A 13,424-nucleotide genomic window follows, 5' to 3' on the forward strand; every position below is an offset into this window, starting at 1 on the left:
CCTCCTCCGCGAACAGCAAGAGCTGTGGCTCCGACAGTGGCATTGCAGCTGGAGAGCCTTGTCGTACTGGATCTTGTGCACGAGCATGGGATGCACGGTGCTGATGTGGTGGGAGAGCACCGGCGGCGGGCCTTCATTGCCGCAGACGGGCATGGGGCATTTGCAGGACACGAGTGGACACACACTCTGGTGATCGGCGAGGTTGTGGTAAGTGACCTAGAGCCCACAGCCTTCGTGCGGGCACTCCGCCCTCACCGAGGAGAGGACGGCGTACACCATCGTGTTTCGCACGTCGAAGCCACCGCCGTGCTCGCAATTCTGGCACTGCCACTGGTTCCCGGGGCGCTCGACGCGGCAGTCCGCGCAAGCCATGTGCCCTCCCTTTCACTGCACAAATCAATCGAACAACACATCAATCAAGAAACATCCACCTTGCTCGATCAGCCAAACGGACGAGGTGTATTCGAACCTCATACACTTGAGGCTTCAAGGGGCGGAGGCACAAGGGGTAGTGGAGCAAGGTGAGGTCCATCGAGACCATAGAGAGCTCCATCGTCGGGTCCTATTCCGTCTGCATGATCTCGCCCTCCTCGTCCACAACCATCTCTCGCTTTATTAGGGTCAGGGCATTACAAAACTTTACCGTCACATATTCATACTACTTCAAGGTGCATTAAATCAACACATGCAGGTATCAAAATGAGAGTCACGACATGCATGCATGCGTTGTAATTAATGCATCGGCAAACGCAAATTATTGAAATATATCGAGTGCAGTGCTTTGATGTGTCGCGTCAACTCGTACAAGACCGAGAAGTTTGATTACTACAACGCCCTCTCGCCTTAACTGCACCTGTCGTTGGCTGCATGACAGGTGGGCCACCGACCTGTTGGGCCCACCTATCATGGACGCAAAGGCAGGAGCAGTAAGCCAATGAAGCTACGTCCCTCCCTCGCCCATGAGCGTGCTGGCTGGCAGGACTAGGAGAAGCTTTTTCATTCGCTACATGCTCTCCCTCCCGTACGCGGTGGACATGCAGCAGTTCAATCAGTGTCAGATGGCCAGAAGCATACTGTAGTACTCCTCCACTGCAGTAGTACTCCCAAAGAGGCGAAGAGCCAAGCGCAACCCGGATGCTCGTGTGGTAGTTTCATGTGTAGAGTAGTCTAGGATAGCATGTACCGTGCCTGTAAGCTTAAAATCGTTGGGGTCGGCTCCATGCTATATTTTTTGATTAAAATAATCTTCTGTCCCTACCTATCATCCTGGTGATTCTAGTTTGCATGCTCATCTGGTCAAGACAGGAATATATATTTTAATTTGTGGTGGGGTAAAGTTAGAGGTTGCAGCAAATGGAGTATTGTACACTACAGGTCTTTTAGCATCAACTCGTACAACGAGGAGAAGCTTGATTTTACTACTACACGCCTTCTCCCTCGCCCATGCGCGCGGTGGCTCGTAGACGAGGACAGGCTTTTGCTTATAGTACTACAACAAGCTATCCCTCCCGCTCGCGGTGGACGGACATGCAGCAGTGGATTCGATACTATAGAAGCGGTAGTAGTAACATCATTGTTCGTCTTCTCGAAGAGGCGAAGAGCCAAGTGCAACCCGAACGTGGCAGTTGCGAACCTTGGAGCACGCATATAGCCAGGCTCTTGCATGAGACAAAATGGCTATGTGAAACCACTATTGTAGTACTCCCTCCGTCCGGAAATACTTTTCATCAAAATGAATAAAAGGGGATGTATCTAAATGTATATTAGTTCTAGATACATCTTTTTTATCCATTTTGATGAAAAGTATTTTTGGACGGAGGGAGTACTTACTAGTATAGCCCTGTAAACCAGAAAGGAGAATTTGCCTTTCTAGAGATTTCAACAAGTGACTAGACTACACCGAGACGGAGTACATATGGAGCAAAATGAGTGAATCTACACTGTAAATAAATACATAGTTCTCTCGTTTTCCTCTCGGCCTTGGTCGCGGTGCACAATATTGAGTATACTAGTACTATCATCTTGAAATTTACGAAGTCACCATAGGCACCTCATCGTCGACGGGAACGTCTCCTAACACGCGATAGATGCGAGTGGTAGTCGCCTCCATAGGTGCTTGAATGCCAAGGAGGGAGAGGGTAGCGGTTCCTAAGATGTTGAACGGTCAATGATGCATCCTCAAATTACTCTACATGCAGAGGGAATTAATTGGAGAAGCAGAATAGAGCCAGCACGATGTGAATGCAACAGAGTTTGGATTCTCATATAAAGGCGCCCACCACTCCAATCCATCTACTCCTTAGTCTCTGCGCAACAATGCTCACTCCAATCCAAGACCAAGTGACCAGAAGCCAGAAGCACCTATGGAGGCGATGGTCGCGAGCCGCAGTCGGCTGTGCCAAATCATCCAAGGCACCGGCCTGCGGCCCCGCACCGCGCAGCATTTCCAGACGGTGCTAGAGACCGCCAGCGTCGTAGCCCTCACTGACGCCGGCTTCGCCTCTCGCATGGATGACATGATGGTCAACTCCATCCGCAAGTTCGCTGCCGTCAAGAAGCATGTAGTGAAAGCTCCTACTAGTCCTTCTAGCCACCACGCTCATGCGCGAGGGAGGGACGCAGCTTCATTGACTTACTGCTCCTGCCTTTGCGTCTATGACAGGTGGGCCGAACAGGTGGTTGGCCCACCTGTCATGCAGCCAAAGGCAGGTGCAGTTAAGGCACCGGGGCTCAGTCCGCGAGGGAGAGGGCATTGTAGTAATCAAACTTCTCGGTCTTATATGAGTTCACGCGACACATCAAAGCACTACACTCGATATAAGTCTTTTTACACATTTCAAATGTACTACTACATACGGATGTATGTAGACATATTTTGCTTCATATGTAGTCACTTGTTGCAATATCTAAAAAGACTTATATTTGGAAACGGAGGGTGTACAACGCATGCATGCCGTGACTTCCCTTTTGATACTTGCATGTGTTGATTTGATGCACCTTGCCAAATTTTGACTATAAATTTAACTAACCAAATTTTCATGCATGTCACAAAAAATTACGGGGCTGTTTGGATTGTGACTATGTTTGTCTTATGTTGCCACATTATTTTTCCCACACTTGCCACACTTGCCTAACTTGAGTTGCTCAAATTGTTAGACACACTTTGGCTTGCCTAAGGGAATCTTGCCACACTTTTTGTGTCTATGACATGTGGGGTTCACTGCTAATAAAATAATTCTTGTCTTAGGTGTGGCTAATAAAAAGACTTATATTTAGGAATGGAGGGAGTAGAAAATATAAATAATAATGCATGTTGGGAAACCCACGTTTCCGATAATTTTAGCCGTGGGCTTGCTCATAATTTTTACGAGGGGGTGGTTGTTCATTTAATGGAGGGACTTGTACCAGACTTGAACGATATAAAGTGTGACCTGGCACACCGTAACACCACTTGGAACAAGCGGGTAGATATCTCAAAAAGCAACCAACAACTAAAATAAACAGCGACCTGGCATGTAGTACACAATTTTAAACGATTATTTTGATGGAGTGAAAAAGGAAAAGTACCCCACTACGTAAATATAGGCCGAAGCCTCCACGCTTGCTTGCTAGGGTTGCTCTATTCACACACTCTCATCCTCTCCAGATCTAAACAAGATAGGGGTGGTAACACTGTCTTTCTCCCTTCAAAAAACATTGTCTTTCTATCCTCACCGCTGGTTACAGATCCGGACGTATCCCCCTCCGCCGGTGAAGGGGAGGAGGGGCAGCGTTTAGGCCATCGTCGATAGCGAGGGAGGAGACCCACTGCCGGCCGCACCGTTATCTCTAGCCGAGCACCGGCGCGGGAGGTCCTCCGATCCCTTCGTCATTGCCCTAGTGTGGGCGGATCCGGCCTCCCGCTGCCCACCTATCCACATCCCGACGACCTTCAGGTATATCTTCCTTCGAAACCGCCTTAGCTCTACTTCCCCAGCTCGCTACGTCGCTGCATGTGCATCCTTCTACCTCTCAGCCCCTCTCGATCGGATGGTCCAACGTCACCTATTTTTTTCTTCTATTGTTAGAGGTAAAGCTACTTCATGGAGTCGAATCTTGTACTTGGTTCAAACAAGAAGGGGCTGTTTGGTTTGTGACTAACTTTGCCAAAGGTTGCCACACCTAAGGTTAGGCAAGTTTGACTAACTTAGGTGAGCGTTTGGTTCAAGCCACACCTTAGGCAAGCAACAATTGAGCCCCACATGGCATACACACAAAAAGTGTGGCAAGATTCCCTTAGGCTTGCCAACTTGTGGCTTTCATTTTGATGAACTAAACTTAGGCAAGGTTGGCAAAAATGTGTGGCAAAATATGGCAATACTAGGCCTAGAACCAAACATCCCCTAAACTTAGGCAAGGTTGGCAAAAATGCGTGGCAAAATATGGAAATACTAGGCCTAGAACCAAACAGCCCCTAAACTTAGGCAAGGTTGGCAAAAATGTGTGGCAAAATATGGCAATACTAGACCTAAAACCAAACATAGTACATCGGACTTGGTACAAACAAGAAGGAAAGGGGGTGAAAGTAGTACAGACTGGTCATCCAACCGGTCTCTTGGTCGAAAAGGGAAATATAGGGGTAACGCTGAACACAATGGTATGAGAAGGACTAGTTTTGCTATCCACACATAGGAGTAGGTGGCTAGAGTGAAAAAAATGGGACCAACCCAGATATGTTTCTTGGATGTTTGTTTCTCGCGGCAACAAACTATGAATCACCACTTTATGCCCATGTTTAGGTACATGGTGCTGGACTGCTGGTGCACCCACCGTCCCATGCCCTTATACCAAATATTTAGTTGTTCTTAATCTAATGCCCCTGGTAAAAATGAAGCCATGCCACTGTTATAAGCCATGACAAGTTTAGACAAATGTTTTTGCCTGTAATTGTTTGAGACTCTGACTGTTTCCTCTATAGCTTTTTGTGTAAACAGAGATATCCATTTCACCTGGTTGCTGTTGTGACCTTTTGGTGCACTGCACAAAACTCTTCTTAAAAGGTCCTCTTAAAAGTAGTGACTTTTGTGCTGTTTAACTAGAAAGTCAGAATGGAACAGTTGGTTCATTTTGGTGGAACTGCACAAAGGGAGATCTGTGTTCCAATCCTCATCATCCATATTGGCACCATAACCTTCCTTTAGGTAAGAATGATATTTAATGCATGTGTTCATCTCTATTTTGCGACTGCCATGAGAAAATAATGCTATTTTTACTAGTACAGTTGTACTCCCTCACTGACAAAACCAATTCTAAAATAGAAGGCCAATCATGTACTTGGTTTCACCAACTGGTGACGAGAATGAGAAACAGAGCATGAAGAGGAGGAGGAAGAAGAATAAACAGTGCCAAGGTGATCTTGCTGAAGCCAGAGGCCTCAGTCGAGGCCATTCAAGGGCTCCGACAATGAATACCTTACATGTGAGACGATCCTCCAGGGAGCCCTTCCACTTCTGCTGTCTCACTTAATTAATTAGGAGTACTTAAGTACCACTAATTTATTGCTTCCTAATTTTCCTGTCGGAGTTAAACAAATCTTTAGTAGGACCCTATGCTGAATCATGTATGTGTGTATGTTTGTCTATGGAGGTGAATCATGTGGTGGAGCAGGGAGGGAATATTATTAGTGTCATGACATAATAGTGCTATTATTTTGCATGTCAATTTATTTCCATTGGTTCAATGAGGCAATGTTTTGCGTATTGCCCATCATGAATTTGATGCTACTATTAGAGTAATATGCTAATGTCTTTCTATCCTTTCTCACTAAGCTAATGAAGGTTTCACCTTGTTCCTACTTGTGCAAATAGGGATCATGTTGTGCCAATCATACATTTTAGTGGAACTACACAAGACAATACAATGAACTGTATCCCAGCCTGTGCTTTAATTCTGCTGGAAGTTCTTGATAATCTTTCGATATAATCTCAGCACTGGTAAACAAGAGTGATTTCAACCATACATTTGAAGTGCACAAAAATATATACTATTGAGTGATTCCAGTGAGTGCTTTATCATCTCTTATGGGACTACATGAATAAGCTTTTTTCCTCAGGTTGGTACAGGCCTAAGGCCTTCATCCATATTAGTTTGTTGTCATCTCTATTTGTATCATGCTACTGTCATGAGAAACTCCTTTATCTTTGCATGTTAAAGTTTTGAAACCTATGATACATGGCAATGCTTTGAGTGTTGAGCTAATTGGCACTGATTAAATAAACTAATACCTCTCTTTAAGCAAGACTGCTATGTTGCTAACTTTACCCATTAAGATGATGAGGGTGCTTCTATTTGTTAGTGTATGTTTCATCAACTAGTCCCACTATTACAGTAATCTCACTCTCTCAATATATGTGCCAACAGGGATGCTTGATTTTGGTGGAACTGCACAAAAACTTTGGGTGCTTCATTGCCTTGACAGCTTCCGTCCTTTCCTATCAGTCGCTAATCTGGGCCTGCTATCTTCCTTTGCTGTCAGTCGCTTCGCTTATCTCGGCTTCCAGTCAAAGGAAAAAATAATTGATATGCTACCTCACACAGGTTGGTACTGGTCTTTATCCTGATTATTGTGCTTGTCATGTATTGGTAATTTGGTATTGTGCTACTGTTTGCCGATTTTATAAAGGAGTAACTTGGAGCCTGAACTCGCAGGCTAATCATTGCATTGGGTGATTTCAGTAGAACTGCACAAAAAGATCAGATGGACAGATACTTATGTTGCTGCCATGTACTCCAAAGTTCACTCAAACAAGCATCGATGTTGACAAGAAGTGCCTATATTCATTCGAGTATCAACCGGCGTCAACCAGTTGTCAAACTCCAAGTATTAGGAGAGTGAACGCTAAAAATATTGCTTGGTGCATAGCCCAGAAAAGCACAGTCCAGTCTTTGTCCCAACTTGTGCCTTTTGGTTATCGGCAGATATGGTAGCAAACTGTATGGCATGGAGTCTAAAGATTCTAGACAAGTTGGTTGACGTGTATATTCATCTGGCACTTAATCAGTCTGCATGCTAGAGATGCTCCATTTCAGTTGAACTGCACAAAATATTTGGGTGGTTCATTTTCTCAACCGCCTCCTTTCTCGTCTGCAATGTAGAATTTTGGCGAGCTACAGGACCAAGATGAGCCAGTAAACTAGTTGGATTAAAGTAGTGGCCAAGTTGCTCAAACCTCCCTCGGCACGAGGCCACTATTTGAGGATAAACCTACAAGCAAAGTTGAGATTGTCTGTGCTGCCTCTTATGTACTCGAAAGTATACTCGTACAAGCAATAATTTTAGCAATAGGTACCTCCAAATGAACACCATTTACCAGTCTGCAATGTAGAATTTTGGCGAGCTACAGGACCAAGATGAGCTAGTAAACTAGTTGGATGAAAGTAGTGGCCAAGTTGCTCAAACCTCCCTCGCACAAGGCCACTATTTGAGGATAAACCTACAAGAAAAGTCCAGATTGTCTGTGCTGCATCTTATGTACTCGAAAGTTTACTCGTACAAGCATTAATTTTAGCAAGAACTCTATACCCTAGGTAATTAAAGTTCGTCCATGGATCATATTGGTTGTGATCTCAATCATTTGGATGCATAAACATACTGAACATGTGTATATCTGAATCTTTTTATGAATTATCTATGAATATTGTTGTGTGATCTATCAATCAGTTGGATCCATAGACATGATGAACTTGTGTATATATGAATCTTTTGAGTTGTTGATAGTGAATGTTGGCTATGAATATGAACGTGTCCTGTGAACCTGAGTTTGATATGAATGTTTACCTTTTCTGTTGTGCTTGGGTGTGAACTTGTTAGTATGCCTACTGTGGGGTATGTGCGTGTGGGTGTCAATGGCACACCTTCTTCCCGAGAAGAATTGCACCTGCTTTGTTAGGGTAGCAATGGCGCATCAACTCTTTTTAATCTTTTTGCTCTGTCTTGCCCCCTCCCCCGCTCAACCCCTGCCGTAATGTTCTCGGCCTCAAAACAAACATAGTACTATGTTGTTTTGGGGGCTTGATGAAAAATCGAGTGCTGGTTTCTGTAGGTTGGCCCACCCAGCAAATGGGCTGCTGGTCCACCACGGACTGGGAGGCTAAAAATACAAGTTGTATGGTGTAGGGGAAAGTAAAAAATGCCATCGAGAGCCATCCACTGAAGATGAAAAAATCGCTCCTGATGTGCTTCTTCAGTCGTGCCACCGGCCCCCTCTATAATCCAGTTCGCTCGGGGATCTGGTATCATTTTTTTCCAGAGGACGAACAAGTATCAGCTAGGCCTAGGTTTTGTATTTTAACATGCATAGCCCATGACGTACGGTGACAGTGGTTTCAACTTATTTTTTGAGGTCCATACCGGCCTATGGGCTTTTTCTTAAAGATCAGCAGCCCAATGTATTTTTTAACCACATTATATATATTTATATTATTACTATTATCGTATATTTTATAGAGACTTATATATACATTATAAAAACATCCCACGTGTTATTAACTTATAAAAGTAAATGTTTAGCAGAAGTTAGCAAGGAAAATCCTGGTTGTTTTTGACTCACAGGCAAGGAAAATCCTGGTGAGGGAGTCCTGGATTAGGGGGTGTCCGGATGGCCGGACTATACCTTTGGCCGGACTCCTGGACTATGAAGATACAAGATTGAAGACTCCGTCCCGTGTCCAGAAGGGACTTTCCTTGGCGTGGAAGGCAAGCTTGGCGATACGGATATGAAGATCTCCTACCATTGTAACCGACTTTGTGTAACCCTAACCCTCTCTGGTGTCTATATAAACCGGAGGGTTTTAGTCCGTAGGACAACATACACAACAACAATCATACCATAGGCTAGCTTCTAGGGTTTAGCCTCTCCAATCTCGTGGTAGATCTACTCTTGTACTACCCATATCATCAATATTAATCAAGCAGGACGTAGGGTTTTACCTCCATCGAGAGGGCCCGAACCTGGGTAAAACTTCGTGTCCCTTGCCTCTTGTTACCATCCAGCCTAGACGCACAGTTTGGGACCCCCTACTCAAGATCCGCCGGTTTTGACACCGACATTGGTGCTTTCATTGAGAGTACCTCTGTGTCATCGCCATCAGGAAGGATGCCTCGCCCCGTCTTTAAAGACGGCACCGTTGCTAAGGGAGCTTTGGCTGTCGGCCAAACCCTCCGGCTAGGTGGTTTTCTTATGACCGCTTGTTCAGCTTCTGCGCCGACGATGACCTCTCGAGCCATCGAAAACAATCTTCATGTTAGCTCGGAACTCGCCGAGCAGTTAGATCCAATGGAGCTCTCCTCCATAAACGAGCTCTTGGATCGCTTCGCCGCCCTGGGAGTCGCTATGGATTACGACCAGATTGGGCCTAAACCCGATCTGAGAGAGATTAACTCTCCCCAAGTCACCCATCACGTTGTCGTGGTAGAAGGATAGTGCGGCGACCCTTCATCTATCTTAAGGACTCGCTACGTCCGGATTCCCGATCCCTCCAAGCCGGATACCCGGGAAGGGGAGGATATCACTCAAGACCTGAACTTAGAGTCAAGCGACGGGCTGGATTCATTGGACAACATCCAGGAATCCAAATTTTCGAGTTCGGAAATTCCTCGGCCTCTGAGCCTCAGATGGGGTGAGGCTTCAGATTTAATTCCACCCACCCACCCCAACATAAGCAATCTATCAAAAATCAGGCAAGAACCCGATGAAACAGTACATCATTACTGGGCCAGATTCCTCCTGGTTAAGAACAGGCTAAGGGACTGCCGCGAGGAAGACGCAATCTCAATCTTCTGCAATAATTGCACGGACAAGGGAATACTCAACACCATAAGTCACTGTGATATTACACGCTTCGCTGACTTGGCGTCCATTGTACGAAAGTACTGTGTGATGGAAAGCGCCTAGAAAACCAAAATAAAATTTTGGGACAATCCGGCCCTGAATACAAACCCAGTCTGAAATAAAAGGGTGCATCATCACCAGACACCCGGGTCAAGCACTAAAAAGCAAAAACCCTCTACAAGGCATGGAACCGCATTGGAAGGATGGCTTAATGGACCCTGTAAAATTCACAGTACAGAGGACACCACACCAACTCACAGCCTTAGAGCATGCTGGATACTCCGGTAGGTGGCCAAAATTGGCGAAAATCTCCTAATTCCGGAGGCCACAGAAAGCCACCCCAGAGATACCAATACGGTATTAACAGTCTTCGAGACTTTCGCATCAAATAATATGCGAAAAAGGACACTCCGCAGCCTTGCCGAAGTCTACCAAGTAGCAACAATAAACCCATGTAGTGACACGGCTATTACCTTTAACGCCAGTTATGAACCTAAATTCCGAACAGCCCGAGCACCAGCCGCATTGGTCCTCAGTCCAATAGTGGACGACTTTCGTCTTACCAAGGTACTCATGGACGGCGGCAGTGAATTGAACCTCATTTATGAGGAAACCCTTCAAAAAATGGAAATAGACTGGAACCGCATTGAGCGAAGTAGCACAACCTTTAGAGGAATAATCCCCAGTCGGGAAGCGCGCTGTACAGGAAAAATCACACTAGATGTGGTGTTCGGCACGCTGGATAATTACAGGTCCGAAGAGGTCACGTTCCATGTGGCTCCGTTCAGCAGCGGTTATCACGCTCTGCTAGGGCGGGAAGCGTTTAAAATCTTCCAAGCAATACCCCATTACGGGTACATGAAGCTCAAGATGCCCGGGCCCAACAGGATCATCACTCTCGCTAGTGATCCGGACATAGCACTCCGCGCCGAAAACAAGAGAGCCGCACTGGCCCTTGAGGCACTATTCGAAGCCCTAGCGGCTGAGGAACTGACTGCGTTGCGCTCCACGGTGAATAGAGACGACGTGGTACTCGACAAAAGATCCAAGTCCACCTCCTTTAAACCGGCGGACGAAATAGTCAAATTCCAGGTCCATCCAACGGACCCCAATAAAACAGCTTCCATCGGGGCACATTTAAACCCTGATGTAGATGCCGCACTGCGAGAGTTCCTACGAGAGAACTGGGACATTTTCGCCTGGCACCCTTCAGACATGCCAGGAATCCCACGCAGGCTGGCCGAGCACAGCTTAAATATCCTAAAAGAATTCAAACCTGTCAAGCAAGCTCTTCGGCATTTTTCCGAACCTAAGAGACAGGCCATGGGAAAAGAGCTAGCAAAGCTATTGGAGGCCGGATTCATCAGAGATATAAAACATCTGGACTGGCTAGCAAACCTGGTGATGGTACCAAAGAAGGACAAATCCTGGCACCTGTGTGTTGATTTTAAGGACCTTAACAAGGCTTGCCCAAAGGATCCCTTCCCACTCCCCCGCATCGATCAAATTATCGACGCTACCGCAGGACACGATTCGTTGTGTTTCCTCAACGCATATTCGGTCTACCATCAAATCAAGATGGCAGAACCAGACCAAGCCGCAACGGCATTCATCACACCATACTGCCCATTCTGCTTCACCACAATGCCCTTCGGGCTCAAAAACGCCGGCGCAACATATCAGTGCATGATTCAGACATGTCTGGCAAACCAGATCGGCAAAACAGTGGAGGCATATGTAGATGATGTGGTCATCAAAACAAGACATGTCGAATCTCTAGTAGACGACTTGAGGCTCACATTCGATAACCTCCGAACATACGACATCAAGCTCAACCGGGAAAAATGCGTTTTTGGCGTTCCAGCCGGAAAGCTCTTGGGCTTCATTGTATCCGGTAGAGGAATTGAAGCAAATCCAGCCAAAATCCGAGCTCTGTCGCAACTGGATATCCCAAAGGACCTCAAACAAATACAAAAGTTAACCGGATGCGTGGCGGCTCTAAGCCGCTTTATCTCTCACTTGGGAGAAAAGGCCCTACCCCTTTACCGCCTCCTTCGGCGCACCGAACACTTCGAATGGACGGATGCAGCCACGGCCGGACTCGACGAAATAAAAGCCATAATGGCAACAAACCCAGTCCTGGCCGCGCCAAACACTGGCAAACCAATGCTATTGTACATTGCAGCAACACATCAGGTTGTAAGCGCAGTACTCGTCGTCGAACGAGAAACGGACGGACACAAATTCCCCCTTCAAAAGCCGGTCTATTATGTGTCCACTGTCCTCACTCCTTGCAAATCACGGTACCCGCATTATCAAAAGATTGCATACGCGGTATTCATGGCATCCCGGAAGCTACGACACTACTTTCAAGAGTGTTCAATGACAGTAGCCTCGGAAGTACCACTTAACGACATTATAAACAACCATGACGCAACGGGCCGGATTGCAAAATGGGCCATTGAGCTCCTCCCGTTCGACATAACTTATAAGCCACGGCGAGCCATCAAGTCGCAAGTCTTGGCCGACTTTGTCGCAGAATGGACGGAGGCCAAACTCCCTAAAGAGTACGGCACATATTCAAATTGGATCATGCATTTCGACGGATCCAAGATGTTGGCCGGACTGGGGGCTGGCGTCGTTTTGACATCCCCCATAGGACACACAGTTCAATACGTACTCCAGATTATGTACACGGACTCCAACAATGCAGCCGAATATGAGGCCCTTTTACACGGTCTCCGGATGGCAGTATCCATGGGCATTCAACGCCTAGAGGTGCGCGGGGACTCGAACCTCGCAATATCCCAAATAAATGGAGACTTCGATGCCAAGGATCCAAAAATGGCAGCTTACCACAACGCCATCCTAAAAATGTCAGCTCAGTTCGAAGGGCTTGAATTCCACCATGTAGCCCGGGAAAATAATCAGGCGGCAGATGTCCTGGCACGCATCGGCACAAAACGCGATGTAGTCCCCCCCAACATCTTCTTGGAAAGGCTGTTAAAGCCATCCGTAGTATGGGAAGGGGAGCCAAACAATAACAGCCTGGACCCAACCGCACTGCCTGACACCGAATATTCCGACACAATCGGAGGCTCTGCCAATGAAATAACACCTTCAGCCCACGTAATAATGGCCGTTATCGCCCCGTGGACCGAACCATTCCTCGCCTACCTTATTAGGCAGGAACTCCCCGAGGACCAAAATGAGGCACGCTGCATAGTGCGGCGATCCAAAGCCTACAAAGTCCACGAGGGAGAGCTTTATAAGAAAAGCACTACCGGAGTCCTTCAAAGGTGCATCTCCGAAGAGGAAGGGCGGAACCTCCTGGCTGAAATTCATGCCGGACTCGGCGGTCATCACGCTGCAGCTCGGTCCCTTGTGATCAAGGCCTTCCGCACAGGCTTTTACTGGCCGACGGCCCGGGTAGACGCCTAGGACTTAGTCCAACGATGCACCGGTTGCCAGCTCTTTGCAAACCAAAGCCATATGCCACCCACCGCCCTCCAAACTATCCCCATCACTTGGCCCTTCGCGGTCTGGGGGCTTGAC

Source organism: Triticum urartu, chromosome 1 (genome assembly GCF_003073215.2).
Source record: "Triticum urartu cultivar G1812 chromosome 1, Tu2.1, whole genome shotgun sequence".
Lineage (NCBI taxonomy): Eukaryota > Viridiplantae > Streptophyta > Magnoliopsida > Poales > Poaceae > Triticum > Triticum urartu.